At 39.3% G+C, this 22854-nt stretch overlaps 1 protein-coding gene across 7 annotated transcripts in view; it reads right to left on the bottom strand.

The window, feature by feature from the left end:
- dnc (phosphodiesterase dunce) overlaps positions 1-22854 on the bottom strand; it is an 865583-nt gene that overhangs the window by 359083 nt on the left and 483646 nt on the right. The gene's annotated exons all lie outside the window — the stretch shown is intronic.

The raw sequence follows: 22854 nt of genomic DNA on the forward strand, positions 1-22854 counted from the left end.
AATTAAAAAAAATATGTACACAATGAATTAAAAAAAGTATGTGAAACGTTTTCTATACGATTTCCAATGTATTCACATTAAACGCATTTCGCTTAGTTATACTACAAAATTCAACATTAAGAGATATATTGCCTAGCAATGCTTCATAAGTTGCCTAGCAACATTTTACAAATATATAAATAAGTTTCTTAATGGGAATTTCACCCCATTATCAAATTTTGATATTACCGAGAAAAGCGTGGAGTAATTTTACCTCCTACATTTTCCATGGTGTGTTTATTTTTATAACTAGAGTCAATTCAACTGAACCAATCATACAATTGGCAATCACAGCTGTTTGGGTGCTGAAACTGTTATTAAACTTTATGCCGTAAAATAAAATATTTTTTTTGTTCCCCAGTGTTATCTGTGGTAGGTTAACTGTATGACATGGGTAACCATAGTGTTGTGGTAACACTGACTGATTGTAATCAATAGGTTCTGGGCTAATTTCCGGTGGAGATACCTTACACACAGGCACGTATCTAGAAATATGTTTCGGGGGAAGGGGGAGGGGGGTCCGAACCAAGTGTCTCAGGAATAATAATAGTAATGTTTAAATTAAAATAATTATATTTAATCAAATTAATACTAATTACAATACATAAATTAATATTTTTTTATTACACGAATAGGTAAAGAGACTGTATAAGAATAGAGATGTAACAGCGCATATTCATTACGTAGCTTACCTGTAGTTAAGATCGGAATAATTTACATAAAAACAAGTGCCCTGGCAATGAAATTAATGTCAAATAGATGAATGATTGAATATTTATCGAATAACAAAAATGATGTTACATGTAGTTGGATAAAAGTAAGTTTCGGATTAATATTTTATGCATATTATTTTGAGTAGAAGTGTACATAAATCTTCTTTGTAATGTCATTCAAATCCGTATGATCCCAATATAATACTTCTCTTCCAATAAGTTCAGAGGAAATTATAAAACAAAGGCTAAACGGATATATTTTTCATTATTTAATTTATGTACTTGGTAAGTCTTTCGCGCGGGGGGGGGGGGGGTCGGACCACCTGGACCCCCACTAAACACGTCCTTGGTTACACAGTGGATGGAATTCCACTTTAAACTATCCCGATTAGCCTATCGGAGCATCTAGGGTTTAAACAAAGATAAAACAAAAACTTGAAATGCGAATATACACAAATACACGTCAACCCCAGTGGTGTAAACAAACTTTATTCATGTACACATTTAGCTTTAAAAAAATCAGGTAATTGCTCGTTATATATGAAGCAAGCTTCTAAACCAGAATTTAAGTAAATTGTTTCAAAACAATTAATACTGGTTTATGTATGCTTGGTGCAGGGAAATCTAGGTCAAATTTTAAGTTAAAAAGGGAGACTATGAAAAATATAGAAACTGCCGGAAAATTTGAAGTTGTTTGACTTACGTTAATTGGGGTTTTATTTCCATTGCATCTAATTAATTTAGATAAGGGATGTTAAATAAATATATACAGTAAATAAGAATTGCGAACCAGGTAACATTTTCAGAATACGCCATTGAATACGAATAAAACAGTGTTGGTTGGAAAAGGAAACAGCTTCTAAAAGAGTAAGCTGACTGAAATTACAACAATTTACCACTGATTACATAATGGTGTACATTCAAAATGTATGTTTCTTGACATTCATTGTTTCTGAGAGAAAAAAAATCGATCCTTGAAACATACAGTGTATTTACAAATTTACTGTTTTCCTTGTTGTCTATAGGTGTGTGTGTGTGTGTGTATCTACATTAATAATGGGACTGTGAGACTGAGTTGCCCCCCACCGTTTAGGAACTGAATCGCCACCATCGACCTTAAACCTTGCGAGGTTTTATCTATACCCCTGTAAAAAATGATGTTTAGCCCCCCCCCCCCCCGAAAAGAAATTCTGGACACGTGCTGGTACTACTATACTATACCGGAGACACCTATCAATGATTTATTTCGCAATTTTTTACATTCCTAACGTACTATTCTGCATTGTGGAACATTTCTTTAGGTGAAATAATGAATTTCTAACGAAAATAATGTCTATTTCTTACATTAACGAGTACTTACTGTTGTTCATTATTTTCCACAAACCATCCACGGGCAGCCCCAAAACCATTGACGTTAGCCCAAAAATTCACGATAGCCCCACGAACCATCACGGGGACGAGATATGCCTACTAGGTTAGGTTAGGCCTGTTAGTTTAGGTTCCATTAGCACTCCTTTGGTTCAATTTAGCATATACGAACAACATCGGCATGAAGCAGCAGCAATAGCGCGTATTGTGCTCTCGTCCAGAAAGCAAATGGCGACAGCAGCAATAGCGCGTCGGAAATATATTTTCGTAGAAAACCACATGCATTCGCATTAAAATGGATCAAAACTACATTCCCGAACATCAAGAACGCTACAGAAAATGATTTGCGTAAGTACTTTCTCCTGTAAATTGGAAGAAATCCGTCTCCGGTATAGTAAAGTGTTACCCAAAATACTTATTCGATAAAATCTGTTCTCGTAGAACATCAGAATATCCGCAAGAAGCACAATCTAAAAATCCCCAAACATAAAACCGCCACATATAACAAGTCCTTCATTGTTACAGGGATAAGGGAATGGAACAAACTGCCTGCACCATTGACTAACATATTTGCCATTATAGATGTAAGAAAAATTTAAAAGAACTTACTTTTGTCCCAAATACATTAATCTACATGTCTTAATAATTGCACCTGCACTTGCACATCATACAATGCATATCTAACACCCCCCCCCACACACACACACGATGCACTACTGAAGAGTTATTGCTTGCTTGATTGATTGATTTGTTGTTTAAGTCCACACAGTACACATTAAGGTTAATTGGGATTGGACCTACAGCTTAATGTGGGTTCCGAACCACAATGTGCCTCCACCGGGTATCGAAACCGGAGCCCCTTGATTACAAGGCGACGACGCTACCACTGTGTCATCTCTTTGTTTTTATTAATTTATTGTATCTCTGTAAGAACGGCCCACGAGGCCGAAACACGCCTGCTTAAATAAAAACCATTTATTCTATTAAAACTGCCTTCCAGTAAAATCACCACAAGACGTAAAAAAATGGGCAAAAACTTACTTTACTTGTAGTATCCGACTTCGAAACCCGATCGCACCCAAGCTGTCAGCCCTGGGCCTCAACCTCACCATAATGCCTCTTCCACTGTCACGTCCAGCAAACATTGACACGTTAAGCAATTTGACGCTTCGTGTAACAAGCAAAACTCATTAACACTCGTTCACCAGTACACAGTAACAACAAAAACGCGCACAAAACTTACACTAGCGGACCGACAACCTCGCTTTCGACACTTAAAAACACAGATATCTTCGCAACACTGCCGTGAACATTCGAATGCCACTTCTTTGCACACATTACACCTTCACACAGAGAAGAACTTCTTCTGGTCAAACTACGAGCACACGACCACGTTATCAAGCAAACCGCGTCAGACCTCGGCAGAGACACCATGCGGCCTTGCGCGGAAGTAGGATTACATTCGGGATTGCCAGTGCTTCGATAAGACTGTTGCGCACGATAGCGAAGCAGAGGGGAGAGACGTTTCAGCAATTTTTGTCCGTTTATGTAACACAGGCCGGTGGGTCGGGACGCGACTGATTTACGTGGGCAACGAACCGAAGCAACAGCTAGATTGAAGGTTAGGATCTGTCCTTTACGCAGGAACCTCGATGTTGCTTTTTAACTAGACAAGTGTAGCTTGATTGCGCTGCAGTAGTACACGAAAAGGGCACAGCAGCGCAACATCATTTGAGAATAGATTCAGATTAAGACCCGCTTGAATTTGCTTGCTTACTACTAAGGCCAGGATCATGGGCGTATTTAAGGGGGGAGTTCAACGAGTACAACCCCCCCCTCCTTTTGGTTAAGTAAAATTACCAGATTACGTGTTCTATCCGCTTGTTCATAAAAATTTTCTTCGGACAATTTATTTTTCCTCCTAAATTCGAGACGTATAGGACGGGATACGGATGGGAAGGAAATTACGAAATTCCTCACACCAGATGGGACTGCAGACCAAATGTCTGCAATTTCCTGGTAGTTTCGGAATTTCTGCGATAAGAAACTGCATTGGGACTGTCAAATCAGTTGTATTTTTTCCCCCTCTAGACTTTAATTTTTAAGAACGCAGTGCAAGAGAACTAGGTAAACATCGTTAACATTCTCAAGTTATTTGACACAAGATGAAGAGAAAAGTATCAATACTAAATATCGTCACTTCCAGTGGCGAAGATATAGTACAAGCAATGCAAGCACTGCTTGCACTATTAAAATATTATTTAATGTACTTAACGTTGAGTGCATTATTTATTTTCTATCGCACTCGATTTCGCGAAATTTTACGGCCGCAAATTCTCTCCGCAGCCCGTTGGCAAGCAGCAACCTCTCTGCTTGCAGCCACTGCGCGGGAAACCAACGCTTCTCAAGTATCATATGGCGAAGGGCAGATGCTGGTGAAGGGACGGTCCCCAAACCACTAATAAAAGCTCTGCTTTTCGGAGCTTTTCGGCTTCTCGAAAACACCCGAGCCAAGCAGACACTACTATCAGAAAACATATAAGTGTTAACATGATCTCGAAGATGTATATTTGCTTTATTATAAACACAGAATTATTGAAATAAATTATTATAACTGTTCCATATTCCATGTAGATAAACTTTAAAGCATTACTTTGAGTTTCAAGATTTGTAAAACGTGTCAATAATGTCGACGTTCAGGGATTAAGACAAACATGGTGTTCCGGCACTGGGGAGCGCTGGAATCTGCAGAACAGCTGGCTGTTGTCCGCTTCACACTTCTCTTGTCTCAAATTACAACGCACGCCAGTGTTGACAACTACCAAATAATTTACACTATATTTATCGTAAGTTTTCATACAAACAATGAACTGATGTTTTTTTTTGATAAAACGTATGTAAAAAAAAAGCAATGAAACTCTCTTCTGAGACCTGCAAATAGCAAAAACGTTAAGTCATAAATGCTATCCAACTCGAAATATTATTTTTATTAATATAATACATTATTAAAAAGAAGAAACAGCGCATGTTCTTCCTATTGTAATGGCCTATTATTCGAAAGCTTAATTAATTTTAAGCTTCAAGTCAGTTCTATTACCCCCCCGTGAACATTAATTTTTACAACGAGGTTGACATCACTTTTCTGTTAGCTTCTGAGCTTTTCGGAATATTTTCCATTTATGTGGGAAGAACGAATGGTTGAAGTGAGTGTTCTCTTTTGTGAAACAAACATGAATATTTCAAATTTCGTACGGGAAGCTGTAAGTAATAGCAAGTATTTTATTATCAATAACGTGACAAGAATTTTGAACTTAGCAGTATGGCCGTTGAGAGAGGAGTTCATGGATATATTATTATTATTTAAAATGTCCTTTCTTTCCTAGAAAAACTGGGGCAATGGACTGTATAATTTATATACCCCCCCCCCCCATTTTTCGGAGTACTGCATTGCTTTCCTTCCTCTTAAGACCACGCTTCGCTACTGGTCACTTCATGACTACATACAACTTCGGCGGGTCCAGCAACCCTCCCCCACTCCCCAACAAGTTTCCGGTCAGCAGTGTCCTGGATTTTCACTTATGAAATAAAGCAACCCTAATCATACCAAAAGTTGAACCCCCCGACGTGATGAAGGAAAACACTCACAAAGAACACCTGTGCCCAGGCTGGAATTCGAACCCGGAACCCCTTTTGTTGTAGGGTGCTTAGCTAACCTCTCCTCCACGGCGGTCGGGGAAATGCTAGTGACCACCAATGCTATGGCAATTATAGAGCTAGAAATAAAAGGTACAATTGCAACATTATGGTCCAAAGTAACAGAAAAAATCAACTCACGGATTCACCAACCCCTCCTCATCTCAACAGTCAAACAGCTGCTTAATGACAAATATGTCACACGGCGTACACTTTAGTGCCTATTGTTTACATGCAGTTCTCCGAAGTATTCAAATAGTTCTGTGTTCCGAAAATTAACAATGTTTTCAAATTTCCTTTAATTTTCTTACACGATATCAGCAATATTGAACAGTAATGATAATTCTATGTTTAGAAAATAATATATTTATAAATTAAATGTTGCGTATTAGCAATATTTATTATTATAAAGATTAATGTCTAAATGTGAAAATGTGAAACACCTTTTTACAGGTTCACATTTAAATATTTCATAGTTCGAGGGGGGCCATGGCCCCTATGGCCCCTTCCTGAGTACAGGCCTGGCTGGCCTCATTCCCAATCCAACCTGCCAGGGCCCTGACGTGTGGTCAGCACGATGAACCCCCAGTCGTTGTAGGTTTCCATGACCGGGTTACGCTACTAATTCGTAGCTCCCCAATTTCCTCACGATGGTGGATGGCCACCGGCTCCATACACAGGTCGAAATCACAAGAGAAAAGTTGTTACGCTTTCCCTAGGAGACATCTTAACTATCTATGTTTTCTCTTAGTTACCGCAAAAATGATACATGTAAACATGTATGTGCTCTTTATTGAGCCCAATTTTCTACCTTAAAACCTGTTTTCGGCAAGAATATTTTTATAATCAGCAATAAAATCTCGCTCTATACTTCCCAAGATACAATTGGACAATTTGTTAATTTAAGGCAACGCTTGACCCAAGTTCAAGATCACCTACAAGCTGTCCATTGCATTGTTTTAGTTTATCTCTCAAAAAGAGTGGTTAGCACATCGAGCTACGACGCCAGGGGTCCCGAGTTCGAATCCCGGCCTGGGCATGGATGTTTGTAAGTGAACATTCATCAATTTCATCATATCATCACGTCACCCATCTTCGCAAATCAGCCAAAAGTGGCACAAGAAGGGAGTAAGATAAAGATCAATCAAATCCCTCAAAAAGAGTGGTTGTTGAGTGTTCTCACGAGGATGACGAAAGAAGTTATTGGTTTGTAAAACTGATTGACTGATTTGAAATTTTAACTTGGTAAAAGAAAATGGAGAATTACGCCATACACACATACCTAAAACAAAATTTTAGTAGTGTTTGTTGACTAAATTATGCAAGAACTTTATGTAACCTACATGATTCATATATGCATTTATCAGAAAATGTTTAAAATATGCATTTGCATATGCAACATGCAAAATGCGTAACTATCGGCGCCTTAATTATCACTCATATTTCTCGGCTTTTATACGACGGATTACTTTGTACTAGAGTGCTGCATCGAGGCTTTTTTGCTCGATCGCCTAATATATAGTTCGCACCGACGACGCTAGATGGCTTACGGAATAGACTGTTTTTTCGTTCGAGCGAATAACCTAACGCTCGAAAAGGCAAACGATCAGTATACTCTCGAAGCCCAGTAGTTTACGTACAACAGTAATTTGTCTGTAGTAGTGGACCTTCAAATATGCTTCTTGAAGTGAAAGATGCAGAGAAATTGAAACTGGAGTGAAGATAGTCATCATCTCCATGTTAAGATGTAATTTAGCCTATCTTATCAATACATAGCAATAAATAGACGATTATGGGCTGAAACTACCAGCACGAATTTTACACATATATCTGTAGGATTATTGTCCCATTGAAATGATATTTGATGTTCTATATATTCGAGCGAATCTCGCTCGAGCGTGGGAGATTCGATCGAGTTTGAGCGAGCGAAAGTGGTCCAATGCAATAATACTTTGTACAGTCCGTTCGAAGAACACCAGCTAAATTGTTCAAAGCAATTTGAATTGATTTCTCTATTACGTCGTCATACGGTCACACCGGTCTCGGTAGCACATTTAAGACCTAATTTCCTGGCTCCTGATTATGATACTTCTTGATTCATGTGTAGCATATACCCGGTGGAGGCACGTAGTGGTTCGGATCCTACTTATACTGTAGGTCCAGTCCCGATTAGCCTTACTGTGCACAAAGTGGACTTAAAGCACCAACTCAACCAACCAACCATTTGCTAAAGCATAAACATTACTTGCTACTTTGTTTCTCACGTTCCAGGAGGTTAACAAAAGTAACATTAACTTGTGAATTTACATACACCTGAAATTGAGGGGAGGGAAAGCGTCCCCATTGCCCCCCGCTAAGTTACGCCTATGGCAACAAGGGTATGACATCACACCCAACTCATAAGCCTTCTTTGTCAAGCATATTTCATCTTCTGACGTAAGCGTGGAATGCTTTCTTGGTTAGGTGAAGCTTGTTAGCTTTAAATGTCTCGGCATAAATACACTACATTTAGCGAGGACAACGCAAGAAGTCAAGAATAATGAACGCACGGTAGAAAAAACAAGAGAAATCACTTCCATAACGTCTCTGACTGTTCTGCATTTGTAGCTTGGGTGCGAGCCGCAACTCCCGAAACCTCCAATCAATAATCGAGTCTCTGACGTCATCTCAACCCAGCACCAATCGTTAACCCTCTTGCTCACGCTGTAGGGTGTTGATAGGCTCGCTGGCTATACACGCTGGAGATGTTCCGAAAGTAATCAGACTCTACTACACGTCTGGCAAATTCGGCGGAAAAAATTATTTCAAACAACCACGTGAACGCCAGAGTAGCTCTGAATGGGTCTTTATTTAAGCACACGTGTTTAGACCTCATGAAAAAAACACAATGTTCATAATTATACAATAAAAATAATTCAAAGATTATGCAATGATAGAATAAGGCTTTGAATTGAGTAGTATTTAACTGTAGCTGAAGAGGCTACAACTCCTTCCAAATTTTTGAAAGAATCCAAATGATTGATTCGTTTGGCTTATTTCACTTCGCTTTTCTTCTACCTAATCGCTAATCGCGAAGATGAGGATGAGTGATGATGTGATGAAACGACCCCAGATTACCATTCTTGTATTTGAATACCTTTTAAAACGAAAATTGAAAATGGAAATTTTCAGTCTCCATCCAGCCTGCTCGTTTGATTCAAGGTCACCGAAACACCCTGTCTATTTCCTTAATAATTCCTTTACTTTAGCTCGCTCCAAGTAACTTTTGCTTCTAGGTGTACCATTTTTAATCAATCTGATAGATAAAAAAAAAAACAATTTAGGGGGGGGAGATCATGTAACGTATTCGCTATTCGGTAACGTTTAAAATGGGTGACCCAGAAATAGGATAGTAATAGACACGGTGTCAAATTCAATACTTTATGAGTATTATGACATGATCTGGCGAGACGCGCCATTGGCCTGGGAGGGGGGGGGGGCGCCCCTGATGAAGATTATACGGCACGGGATAGACAAGGGCTGAAGGAAATGAAAATATTTTCGGATATTTGCCCTTCCTGAAATTTATCACACTTCTTCAGAATGAAAGAATACTGGTAGAGTCCAGCGCAGATAATTCTGCCGTGCAATGCGCGACAGAACTAAAGAAGCAGTGTTGCTAATGGAGCAGATAGAAAAATCGCTGCGGTGCGCCGATGCACAGCTGTTACGTACAACAATAAAATTAGAGAATTCAGGTCTATCTAACGTTGAGTTTTAAACGTCATGCATTATACCGGGACTAGGATTAATATGTACTAACAAGTGACTATGTATGTAGCTACATACATATGGACTAAAAATTCGCAAAATATGAACTAACACATAAGTAAAATTACCAAAAATGCTGCAAAGAAGACTTCTTCATACGATTCCTTATTTGAGTGATTTCAAACAAAATAAAAAAATATATATATTATTTTTCATTGCATTAATGCACTGGTGGCGTTCTAACTTTTCACTCCCAAAACCCGTATACACTGGTATGGAACTGCAACGGCAGATAATAACATGCCAACGTGTTAAACCGCTACAATTGCACCATAACACTCCTCCTGAAGCAGTATTATTATTTCCTCTCTGAGATCGGCGACAGTCGGTTGCCTTTGTTGTACATTTACAAAGGATGCCGGCTTCCACAACAATAACAAGTACATATACTGCCACTAGACGATAAGCTGCGCGGCTTTTTCTTTTGTTATGAACCAGGGCCGGCGCTAGTCATTTTGCCTCTCTGGGAGGTGGCGGCAGATGCCGCTCTATTTCGACCCCCCCCGGTCATTACGCAGCAACGGAAAATTGAAAATCAATATATTCCTAACTAAAACATCAAAATATAAAATAAATAATGAGACTTCTTATGCTATTTCAATACTATTCAGCGCAAAAGAATATCTCGCTCGATCACAGTTTTCAATAGGCTTATTTTTTTCTTCTCTTCAAATTTTGCCGCTCTGGGCGATGGGACGGTTCGCCCTCCCCTTCCGCCAGCCCTGCTATGAACTTGGTCACCCATCAAAGCATGGTAATTTTAACACAGAAAACAATATGTATCGCATTAAGCAGCAAAAATGACAGCCTCCTCTATGCAATTTCTACAAGAACACGTGCCGGAGCCAGAGTTGAAATGATGTTGGAGCCACATAATTTATTTATTTTGAATAATTCCAAAATTATGAAATATGAACAATTTGTTGCTGCTGTTCGCTGCTCTCTTGCCAAAATGCTTTATTGGGATGCTAACACCATGACTGGCTTCCTCCTTCATGAACTCGTGCACGTTGCTTAGAATTTCCCGAGCTTGGCTATGCAAGGTTTTTGATTTCAACTTCGACAGAACTGGAGGCATTATGGAATTTAACGTTCATCAGCAAACACACACTTTTACATAAACACACGCAATACACGCACACAACGTCAAACCGGTCAAATACTTAGTATAAAATAAAAATATGGTGCTTCCAATCCAACAAAACTCACCGCCACTTTACCTGCTTTCCCCTTCCGTGACAGAAATAGTGCTTCATTATTACAGTTGGCAACACTAGTTACTAGCTAGCCAATGAACATGCACTGCATAAAAGAAGCAACGACTACGCCGTGCTATATTGCCACATTGCCGTCCCTGCTGACCGGTGGGAACCGCGAGCTGGAGCGCTGTTCAATTGTTTTCAATGAAGTTTGCGCGAGTGTGTCCAGGAATGGAATGACAATATGGCAACAATAGCGAAGGTTTTCGAGCAGGGTAGAACACGTGATGCTAAGAGAGAGGGAGACGAAACGAAAATACGTTTCTACGCAACGGCAAATTTACGTGTGTGGCACTCTAGGACACCGCTTATAAAGATGCTACTTGCACCACTGATTTACGCTACGAAAAGTAACACAACAAAGAAATGGAGAAGTGGATATGTAAAGGTGCTAACAAAGCTAACAGTGTGTTTGACTTTCACGCCTTTGTTCATTTCCGACAAAAGGTTCTATGAACCTATATATGCGTTCTAAAAGCGTCCTTGCGTTCATATGCTAAACGGAGAAGACGGAGAGTAGAAAAAAAGAGTCTCCCTCAAGGATATGAAAACAAAACAGGGTGGTCCGTAAGTGTGGGAACTTGTTAGCGTTATGTTACGAACATGGCTGCCATTTTGAAATTCGCCATCTTGATTTTTCTTAAATGGAAACTTGTTCATGTGACATATCAAAATGAGCTAAAATTGCGCGACTTTTACCACTATGCTGTTGGAACATCAAATGCTTTCACAGGTGGCTTTATTGACGATGACGTTACCCCTAGAAAAAACGGGTGGATTTCGTTCTGAATGTGTCCGTGTTCTTGTAAAAGATTTCAAGGAACGTTTCATTGTCAATACAGATTACCAACTTGATTCAAAACATTTCAAGAAATGGGTACATTATGATTTGGTTTATTTAACTTTCTGCCACGTTTTGCCTAATCGCTAAAATGAGGATGTGATTACATGATGAGATTGATGAAGGTATACTCACCAAGAACACCCATGCCTAGTCCGGGATTCGAACCAGGAACCCGTGACTCCTGATTTTAAGTAGCTATTTCCCCACTTTTTCTTCGACTCCCATGCCCGCGGCGGGTACAATCGGGAAGGAAAGTCGACTGTCAGAACAGTGCGATAGAGAACGATCAGTGGCGTACGTACACCAGTCTTTAAGTCATTTAAATAATTTACTAAAATTCTGGTTTACAAGCTTGTTTTTATAGCTTGCATAATATATAATGAGCAATTACTCCTGAATTAAAGCCAAATATTAAAAAATATAACAAAAACGCGGTAACGTTGAGGATACGCCACTGGTAACGATGTCCCAGGATTTCAAAACACGTGATTTTAGTTCAATCCTGAAGTAAGGCGGAAAAGTTTTTTCTGCATGTTCTGCCAACTGTGAATTCTCATTAATATCGAGATTGATCTCGAGATGAAAAAAAAAGGGATGCCAAATAACCAATGCTCAATTGGCATTGGTTGTTCTGCGAGACGAAACACTGTGCCACAGTGACGCACGTCCATATGAGATGATCCACCGAGGCATGCAGGAATGACCTCAACGACTTCCGCTGGCTAAGTGCTGGCGTCACTGCCAAGAACGGATCAAATTACAAAGACCTTGTGAAGAAAAATGGGTGATTGAAACGATCGTACGATGTAACTCTGATGGAAACTGACCCATACCCAGCTTTCCGTCAAAGAGGCTATATGAACTATGAAATATTAATTACATTAATGCGGTATTAGGACTGACACACAATCTTAGGGGAGTGAAGAACTTTCTCCTTTCTTTCAGATTTTGATAGCCTTGTCATGACTTACTAAATTGTCTCATTGTAAACGTATTAAAAGAAAAAAAATTCTCACATATTCAAGGGCATATTTAAGGGGGTCCAGCGGGCGCTAACCCTCCAAATACTAAAATTAAATAATGAAAATATACTTTATTAGCATTTGTTCTATAATCGAGGCTTAAGGATTACATTTCGATCACACGGCCTTTAATAAGAGTGAATGATTGATTGATTTGGTCTCTATTACTTCGTCTTTGTGCCACTTTTGGCTAATCGCGAAGATGAAGATGAGTGATGATAAAATAATTATATCCAACATCACTTTTGTTTTTAAATAAATATTCAGTTCTTTACCCTTTTGATATTAATTTTCTTGCCAGGCAGTTGTTTTTATACAATTTTTGGCGACCTTAACTACACGTAAGCTACATAATGAATACTTGCTGTTATATATTTCTGTTCTTACACCGTCCTGTTACCTATTTGTGTAATGATAATGCAATATTAATTAATTTACATATTATTATGTGTAGACTTATAAACATATAAATTGTAACATTTATATTATTATTATTTTTATTTCTGAGACACATGGTTCGGACCAACACTAAATATTTCTAGACACTGCCTGCAGTTATGGTATCTGTAATTTCCAGCTTCTAGTTCAAAACACCAATAGACCTGGACCACACCACTAGAAATCTGCCTAACTTCAGAATGCGAAACATCTATTTTTATTTGAAAAGTTCTGTCATTTACAGGTAGATGGTGGGATCCATTATAATAGGTAATTTCCGGAGTGGCAGCATATGACTGTCCTTGTCAAATGCTTTATTGAAGTAAATATACAACTTGATTTATTTTCTTCTTAAAGGATACATCAGACAAGAGAATAGATTAGCTTTCTTTCTGAATTTATGAGTATGGATGCTCTCTCTCTGGTCTAAAGAGTAGATAAAGTGAAAGTGTTGTGCTGAATCCTGATATTAGCGAGTGTCACCGCACATGACACACTACGCAGGTCAATTTCGCATCCAATTCCGGAAAGCAGTCTCATCCTGCTGTATCCTCGGGGAATATGGGAGTCCGCAATGATGAGACATTCCTGGAAAGGCTACAGCACGAGGGGTATGGGAGCAGCAAAATGTCCACTGTTAAGTGAATCGAAAAGACCGAGGAGACCAATACTGTTGCAGGGAGACGGAACGAATTGGCACTGGAGAGAAGACACCGTGGATTGGATCTCGTCTCATTTCCGCCCCCCCCCCCTCGAAAACTAATCTGTTTGATGGAAAAGCAAAGTAATCCCGAACGGACATGATGTCGTCGTTCCTTCTAGTTGCGGGTTCGCAACTTTCTTTTGATGTCCCAGTGCACCTCTAGGTTGCACTTTCGGCGTGAAGTCAAGGATTTTGTACTCATATCGCCACAGAGGAGTTCTGACAAGGGATGGACGATATCGGAAATTTGATATATCATCTCCATGACATATATGCCAAATATTGTGATATATATCGCTAAATATCGTGGCGATATATCGCCGACACGATATATATATATATATATATATATATATATATATACACACACACACACACACACACACACACACACACCGGGTGGTCCAAAAGTCCCGGAACGGTCACATATCGTGAGAAATACACATGGAATCGGAAAACGAAATAATACGTGTTTAATAAGTGAAAGAAAGCTATTCAATGATATCACACTTGATTCCCCATCCCCGCCCCCTGGTGGTGGGGCGGGGGCAACTGTAAAATTTTAAATGGAAACACCCATTTTGTATTGTAGAATCGGAAAGAGGACTTCATTCCGAGTCCAACGAGCTATCAACCATTCTCCTAGCTCAATTAGGAACGAAGATATGGCGATTTTAAATATGAATCACATATACTCTATTGAAAGATCTTGACGTGCAGATTCCGAATCTGCAATCGCTTTCAGTCTAGCTCAATTAGGGGCAGAGAGTCCCTTTGAAAAGTTTTGGGTTTTATGAAATTTTCACCTTTGGAAAAATTTAAAATCGCCAGATCTCCGTTATATATATATATATATATATATATATACACACACACATACACGTATATATTGATTAGGTATAATGAGTGAAGTTAGAGAAGAGGCTCGTTAAATGCTCCCTTTACCCTGTTCATTAGCCTGTCGTCTCCGTCGACTGCCTCTAAGTTATCCCAATAATGCGCTGGGATTCCTAATGCCTCCGTGCTGAGCAGGAGCGTATATTCTAGGCTACCTAGGCTATCTGCGAAGCCTGGAGTCTAGACAATAAAATTCAGGAGAAAAATCGATCAGAAATTGTAAATAAAATTATTCATATCAGTGAGATGATGATGCTGATTTCTTATGAGTTGGCAACCTGATTTCTTATGAGTTGGCAACCTGATTTCTTATGGGTTGGCAACCTGATTGCTTATGAGTTGGCAACCTGATTTATTTGGAGTTGGCAAACCTGATTTATTAGGAGTTGGTAAATGTATTTCTATTCATAGCGTAGGGTCACGTGACAGTGAGATAGCCCACATCCTGGACTCAGTGTAGGCCACTGGTGCTGAGGTTGTACGGGAGGTGACGAAAGTGCACCAACCGATAGAGAGCTGGAGGAGTAATAAATAACCTCTATAGTCCGGCAGGAGTATAAAGCATAAGGACCGGAATGACATCGCGCTCAGTTAACTTAATAATTAATTCGATACACTTGGCGCGGGGGTAAATTGGTCAGAGTGGAAGTACGGACTCTAAGTTATGGATACATCTTACGTATTCGCCTAGGACAGGACTCTTCAGGAACATCGGGCAGGTGTGATAAGTGTGGAGAGAGCATTCTCACTCATCTTTTCCTTCATGACCGGGGCGGGCCTCTTTTGCAGTAGTTATGAACCGTGAACCTCTACCTTTATAATTTGCTACATCCCAGTGACTCTTGATCCCCGATCTTTATTTAAGTCACACTTCAAAAAGAAAATATATATATACAATATATATATATATATATACATATACATACAGTATATATATATATATATATATATACATACAGTATATATATACAGTATATATATATATATATATATATATATATATATATATATATATATATATATATATATATATAGCCAAAATATCGTAACGATATATCGCCGACACGATATACATTCCTCACAAAAAGTTTGGAATATTTTTTATTAGGCAATAGGTAAAATACACTTGTGGAATGTGTCGGTGAAAACACAAGAACGTCCAGCAGACAGACAGATGTCATGTGTTGTTGCATTCCAAGGCAACAATCACCTAATGCTTAATATAACAATATTCCAAACTTCATGTGAGGAGTGTATATCGCCAAAGTTTCGTGACGATATATCGTCTATCTGATATCGTCTGGACGATATTTTTCAATATCGCGATATATCGTCTGGACGATATATTGCCCAACACTAGTACTGACTATAAGAGCTATCCACGAGGGGAAAAAAACGAATCGCGGAATCGATTCTGGAACTTTTAGCACAGCAAATTCCGGTTCGGTCTCAATGTTACCGTAGGTGGGTACTTCAAACCCATACTTGTGGCTTCTTTTATCATTTTGTGTGTCGGATAGAATGTATTACATGAAAGTACTTAATGACAAAGTGGATTCATAGTATGAGCAACTAAGAAGTCATAAGGGAACATTCCGAAATGACACCCGTTTACTGCTCGCTGTTGCAGGCGTCCATATTCACTGTATACATATTTCATTTAAAGTACTTGTGTCTACACATGACAGGCGCTTACAGCATGTACATCCTTGGATGGCTTCAAGTATGTAACGAACCTGAGAGTTTAAGATTTTATATTTGTAAGAAGTTAAGATTTTTAAAATGTTTGTTATTTCAAATAATGTGCAAGTTGTCACAGATAATTATAGTTAGACTGATACAGTTGTAGTTGGAACTTTTATATATGTTTATAAATACGTCAAAATCTGTTCGTGTTGACGTCACTTTCTAATCTCAGCCGAGGAAGTGAACTAACCTGAATGTTTCTCACCTGACGACAGACTGAGTTTGAAAAACAGGTGAAGGGGAAGAATCAACAAGAACGGGGTAACAAGTTAATGCCGGAAAAATGTAATGGTGACTATTTTCGTTTCATTCTGGCTATACTCGAAATAATAATTAAGTACAGAAACTTTCGTGTATTTAGGTTTGTCTTGTCCAACGTTAATTCTATATGCAAGTGTCTGTAGTGATTGTGATGTGATTTGATATGATATAGAATTGTTCCTCTTCAGGCAGAAACGTAAGCAAATCTGTGCCTTGCTTGTAAGTAAGTACACATACGATAGGAAATATAAGTGCTTATAAAAACTACGTTTAACTTTGAATACTGTGTTGTGTTTCTTTTCTGCCCAGCAAGCCCTGATGATTTGCAAAGATTCTCATGTTCCCGACTAAAGGAGTAGCGGACTAACTTTGTGATGACTGGTGTACAACCGGGGTGGACGTTGCACAGTTATTTTGGCTTACCAACGCGGGGCTCGAGTGCATAGTTATTTGGTACAATCGTGGGGGCTTGAGTGCAAAGTTATTTTAGCAATTAAAACGTGATACCCGATTTAGTGCATACTGGAAGTGTTCGTGCATAGAATTCACGAAGGTAATTGTGAAAGTCCTTGGAATTCACGAAGGTAAAAGTGTGATAGTGAAGTGAAGGTATTAACTGGTAAGAGCTATAGACGGTGTTGTAGAATGGAGAAAGACGCGACAGGAATGAATCTGCGAAGCAGAGGAAGAACGACAATGGATGCAGAAACCAAGTTTGGATGCTGTGATGATCTTACCAATGACAGGGAATTCTTCCAGTGTTGCCAATGTTTGCAGAGGTTTCATAGTAGTTGTGATGGGCAGGAAGTAACGTTGGCATCAAATAAAGAGATGCGATGCAAATCATACTTGTCAGCACCAGAAACAGAACCAGAACCGAGCGTTGCTACCAAACCCTCATCAGATCACTGGCTACTTGATTGGTTGATGAAAGATAAAGCAGAGCGAAACCAGAAAGAAAAGGAGGATGAAGACCGTAGACAGAAGGAAAGGATAGAGGAGGAGAAACAGCGTAAGAAAGAGATGGCTCAGATAGAGAAAGTTCGAAAGAAGGAGATGATGGAGTTTAAGCTCATAGTTGAGTCTATAGAAGAAAAGAGAAGGAAAGAGAAAGAAGAGGAAGAAGAAAAAAGAAGGAAAGAGAAAGAAGAGGAAGAAGAAAAGAGAAGGAAAGAGAAAGAAGAGGAAGAAGAAAAGAGAAAGAAAGAGAAAGAGGAGGAAGAGGAAAGGAGAAAGAAGGAAAAAGAAGAGGAAGAAGTAAAGAGAAGGAAAGAGAAAGAGGAGGAAGAGAGAAAGAGAAAAGAAGACTTAGATATTTTCCGTGCATTGATTGAAAACCAGGAAGAAAGGAGGATACAGGAAGATATAAAACTAAGGTCAGAGTTACAGGCTCTATTCTCTCAACATAAACTTGAACAGGTAGAGAGCATCAGAGGAGAGATAGAAAAGCTTAGTATTAAAGTCACTGAAAAGGTGGACGAAAGGGTAAAGGAAATTGTGGAAGAGCAGCTAGAGTTCTTAACAGTTCGGCAAGGACGGATAGAGAAGGAACAGGAGCAATTGAAGAAGAATATGGAAACCTGCCTTGAAATTGTCCAGTATGGAAGAGAATCTGAATGTGACCCTCCAGAGAGAGTTCAAGAATTAAAGAGTTCTGTAGAGTCATTTAATGTAGCACTAAAAACCTTTGGTGAACGAACAGAACTCATAGAAAATATAGTGCAAGGACAGAAAGTTGAAATAAAGGAAGCTGGAGAAAAGGTTAATTTTCTCCATGAGAAGGCTAAAAAGATGGAAGTATCTCTTCGCCAAGAAATTCAGGAACAGACAGGTACAATTATAAGTAGGGTCAGAGAACTGCAGGAAAAAACCATAATTTACAGATTCGACCAGAAACCTCTTCCGATATAGTGCCTGATCCAATCCGAGGACTGAACCCAGAAGCTACTGCCTATGAACCTCCTGTTGTACTTCCAAACCCATCCTTCCCCGGTAATACCACAACTTCTGATAGATGCAAGAGGCCTAGAGAAAAGGATAGTAATGATGGTTTTTCTCCTCGACGCGGAAGAGAGTTTAAGATGCCCAGAATGGCTGATATCGCGAACATTCCGAAATTTAAAGGCGATATCGAAGCTCAATCTGCCGAAAGATATCTGCGTGAATTAAATGTCAGTTTCGACTTAATGCAAGTGCCTGAGCACTATAGATTGGAATTATTACCTCGGGTTTTCACAGGCAAGGCTGAGCATTGGTTAGCTGGTAATATGGACAACTTTGTGAATTATGCTGATTTCTGCGCACGCTTTAAGGATGAATTTGCATCAGAAAAGGCAAAACAAAGACAACTAGCGGCTGTGAGGAACCGAAGGTATTCTCGCCTGGTCCACGACAGCTTAGAGAGTTTTGCCTGGAGTGTCTACGCAGCGTACAGAAACCTAGCTGACAATTTTAATGACAGTGAAGTTCTTAATTTGATCATTGGACAGTTGCCGTACCGCATTCGGAATCTTTGTCTGGCGCACGCTCCACGAAGTGTGGATGAATTGACACATTTCTTAAAGGACTTCGATATTTATGATGACCCTGATGCCTGGAAGAATAAAGAAGACTCCAAGAATAAAGATGCTGCAGGCAATAAAAGTTTTAAGATCCGGAATATCCAGACGGATTCAGAGAGTCGAGGAGGAAATTTCTCACGACCTCGAAGATTCAACAGAGGATTAGGCAGGAGAGGTTTCAACCAAGATCAAAATCAAAGACAGAGAAATTTCTACAGACCTCGTCCAGAACAAGAGCGGAACTCTCCAGACGGATGGCGTTACCAACGTAGTCCTACTTCGCCCAGACGGTACTCTCCACGACGTAGAGGTGACAATTGTGGTTCTTTCTCCCCAAGACATGACGTTGCCTCAGAGCAGGAAGAAGCAGTGGAGACTACCAGAGAGTTTCTGCACAACCAGCGATCCCAATCATGTCAAACAAACGTCGACCTTTTCTAAGTGCCTCCTCTTCGTTTAGGCAAGTGAACTCGAAGGGACGTAAAATACAAGAATAATATGTAAATTCTTTTTGCTGACCGAAATTTGTATCTTCAGGCAGTCAAGTGCAAAAGGTTCCAAATACAAAACTGGTATAGATTTTCCGGAAGCCTTAAGAAGATAGTGCTAGGTGGTAGACAAGTAGAACATGATATTAGTGGCATGAATTTTAGCACCAAAGTATTCATTTAAGAAAGTTTTGGTTCTGACTTCCTCTGGCGTATGCTTTTTATAAAAACTGCACCAGGCAGAAATAGGTATTGAGAAGAATGCAGTTGATGCGTTGTTTGTTACCACTCCTGATCAAATGAAGGAGGATTTTCCAGATATATAGTTAGTGCGGTACATCCGAAAGGTCCAGAATGAGGATAGAATCGGGATGTATAAATCCGTAGACCTCTTAGAGAAGGTCCATATAGTAAATATTTGGATTGATTCCTATAAGAAGGAGTTATTATATTGCTGGTGTGGAATTTAAAGGCATTATTCTATAAGCACAGAAGCAAGAAGAGTGTTGAGTTTGAAGTGCTATAGGAAAGTACTGATACAGTTCATTGCTTATCGAACCCTATACCGTTTTCTACAAAGTCTTTCTGGAGAAGAAACTTTATGGAAGCCTACTGTTCTATTAAACCATCATGGAATCAATCATTGCCTGCATTCACTGTTTATTCGCTGATTAACTATCCTGGATTGTATTCTGTTTTGGATACCACAAACTACGTTCCTTCTGAGTTGTTGTCAAGTGAAGAGAAGCCAAGATTGAGTCATTCAATTGTCAAGATAAACTCTATATTTCAATGTTCTTTATGTACTCAAATTTTTTTCAGAACTTGTAAATTACAATTTCTTCAAAAATTTTCCCCGGACGAGGGGCAATTGTAACGAACCTGAGAGTTTAAGATTTTATATTTGTAAGAAGTTAAGATTTTTAAAATGTTTGTTATTTCAAATAATGTGCAAGTTGTCACAGATAATTATAGTTAGACTGATACAGTTGTAGTTGGAACTTTTATATATGTTTATAAATACGTCAAAATCTGTTCGTGTTGACGTCACTTTCTAATCTCAGCCGAGGAAGTGAACTAACCTGAATGTTTCTCACCTGACGACAGACTGAGTTTGAAAAACAGGTGAAGGGGAAGAATCAACAAGAACGGGGTAACAGTTAATGCCGGAAAAATGTAATGGTGACTATTTTCGTTTCATTCTGGCTATACTCGAAATAATAATTAAGTACAGAAACTTTCGTGTATTTAGGTTTGTCTTGTCCAACGTTAATTCTATATGCAAGTGTCTGTAGTGATTGTGATGTGATTTGATATGATATAGAATTGTTCCTCTTCAGGCAGAAACGTAAGCAAATCTGTGCCTTGCTTGTAAGTACACATACGATAGGAAATATAAGTGCTTATAAAAACTACGTTTAACTTTGAATACTGTGTTGTGTTTCTTTTCTGCCCAGCAAGCCCTGATGATTTGCAAAGATTCTCATGTTCCCGACTAAAGGAGTAGCAGACTAACTTTGGAACGACTGGTGTACAACCGGGGTGGACGTTGCAAGTATGTCTTAAATCTTCTACTTTAATTTACTTCTTCCCCTTCGTGCTGTTGGGTGTCTGGGTCCTTCAGCCATCTGCTAAAACTCTTCCTATCTTGTGCCATTTTTTTAACTTCCCGAAGTGTCGTCCCTCTTTTAGTAACCATCTCTGACAGGTATTGCTCACATTCTATCCGAGGTCCTCCTCTTCCTCTCCTTCCTTCTCGTCTCGCTTCCATGCTTCGTTTTCTCTCTTCTCCCATTCTCATGACATGGCCATACCAGCCCAGTGTTCTTCTCTCTATTTTCTCTTCAATTCATTCTACTTCAAGCTGTTCCTGGTTCTATGTCGTCTGGTTTTTCCTACGACTCTTCTGAGGTATTTTATCTCCTTTGCTCTTAATCTACTTTTGTGCTTATTTTGGAGCGTTAAGCTTTCTATGCCATATGTCTTAAATCATGACCGGAAATTTTAAGAGTCCCAACTGCAGGCAAAGCCTACAAGGGTAATATTTGCACTTTAAACCTGATATCAAAAACTGACATACGAACACGAAATCTCAAGCAATAGGCAATCTAAGTACGGGAGATTTCACACCGAAACGACAAGCCACACGTCCCCCCTCGGTCTAAAGCAAAATACTCGCCGCACATGCACGAACAAGAGACCGAGGCAACACGAAGCACGGTAAGGAGAAAATGGCCTAGTCCGAGCGACAAGGAAACGATAACCGACTCATGCAGATTAACGTGCTGCTTCGGTTCGGAAAATTCAATTGGTTACTGATGGTTTGCTTCCAAGGGACACGTGTCGCTTCGGTTTGAAACCTCTCTAAGTAAGGGAGATTTTAGACCGAAGCGACAGCGGGAGTTCACACCGAAGTGACAAGCGACACGGGCCACTTCAGTCTGTAAGCAAGCATTCGCCGCGCATGCGTGAACAACAGGCCGAGGCGACACGATGCACGCCAAAACAAAGTACTTAGAGAAACAAAAACACATGCATGAAACAGTGTAAAAGGAGTGCCCTTTCACGGAATGCCAAACCAATATACAGTAAAACCTGTCTATCCCGGAACATGATGGTTCCGAGCAAAATTTTCCGTCTTGACAGTTTTCCTTCTTATACAGGGCTGACTTTAAATACAGTATAGAGCGCTGCAGGAAATAATGGAAAGACAGATTTACATTTCGTATTACTTATAATGTAGAGTACTAATGCATGTACGTACATGAATAAAAATGCGATACAGTCGCAATATAAGCATAGCAGAGGTTACACTTATGTAACTACACAACATGTTGGTACACTTTTTACAGTACTGTAAGAACGTACAGTTGTACTTATGTATCTTTTAGAACCCGGGACCCCTGGCGTCGTAGCGCGATGTGCATAGAGGGGAAAGAGAAAGATTGAAAGATGGAATAAGAGAGGAGAAGAAAGATTGAGATAAAAGTGAAGAAAAAAGAAACAAAGAGA

Source organism: Lepisma saccharinum, chromosome 1 (genome assembly GCF_977018435.1).
Source record: "Lepisma saccharinum chromosome 1, izLepSacc3.1, whole genome shotgun sequence".
In the NCBI taxonomy this organism is placed as follows: domain Eukaryota; kingdom Metazoa; phylum Arthropoda; class Insecta; order Zygentoma; family Lepismatidae; genus Lepisma; species Lepisma saccharinum.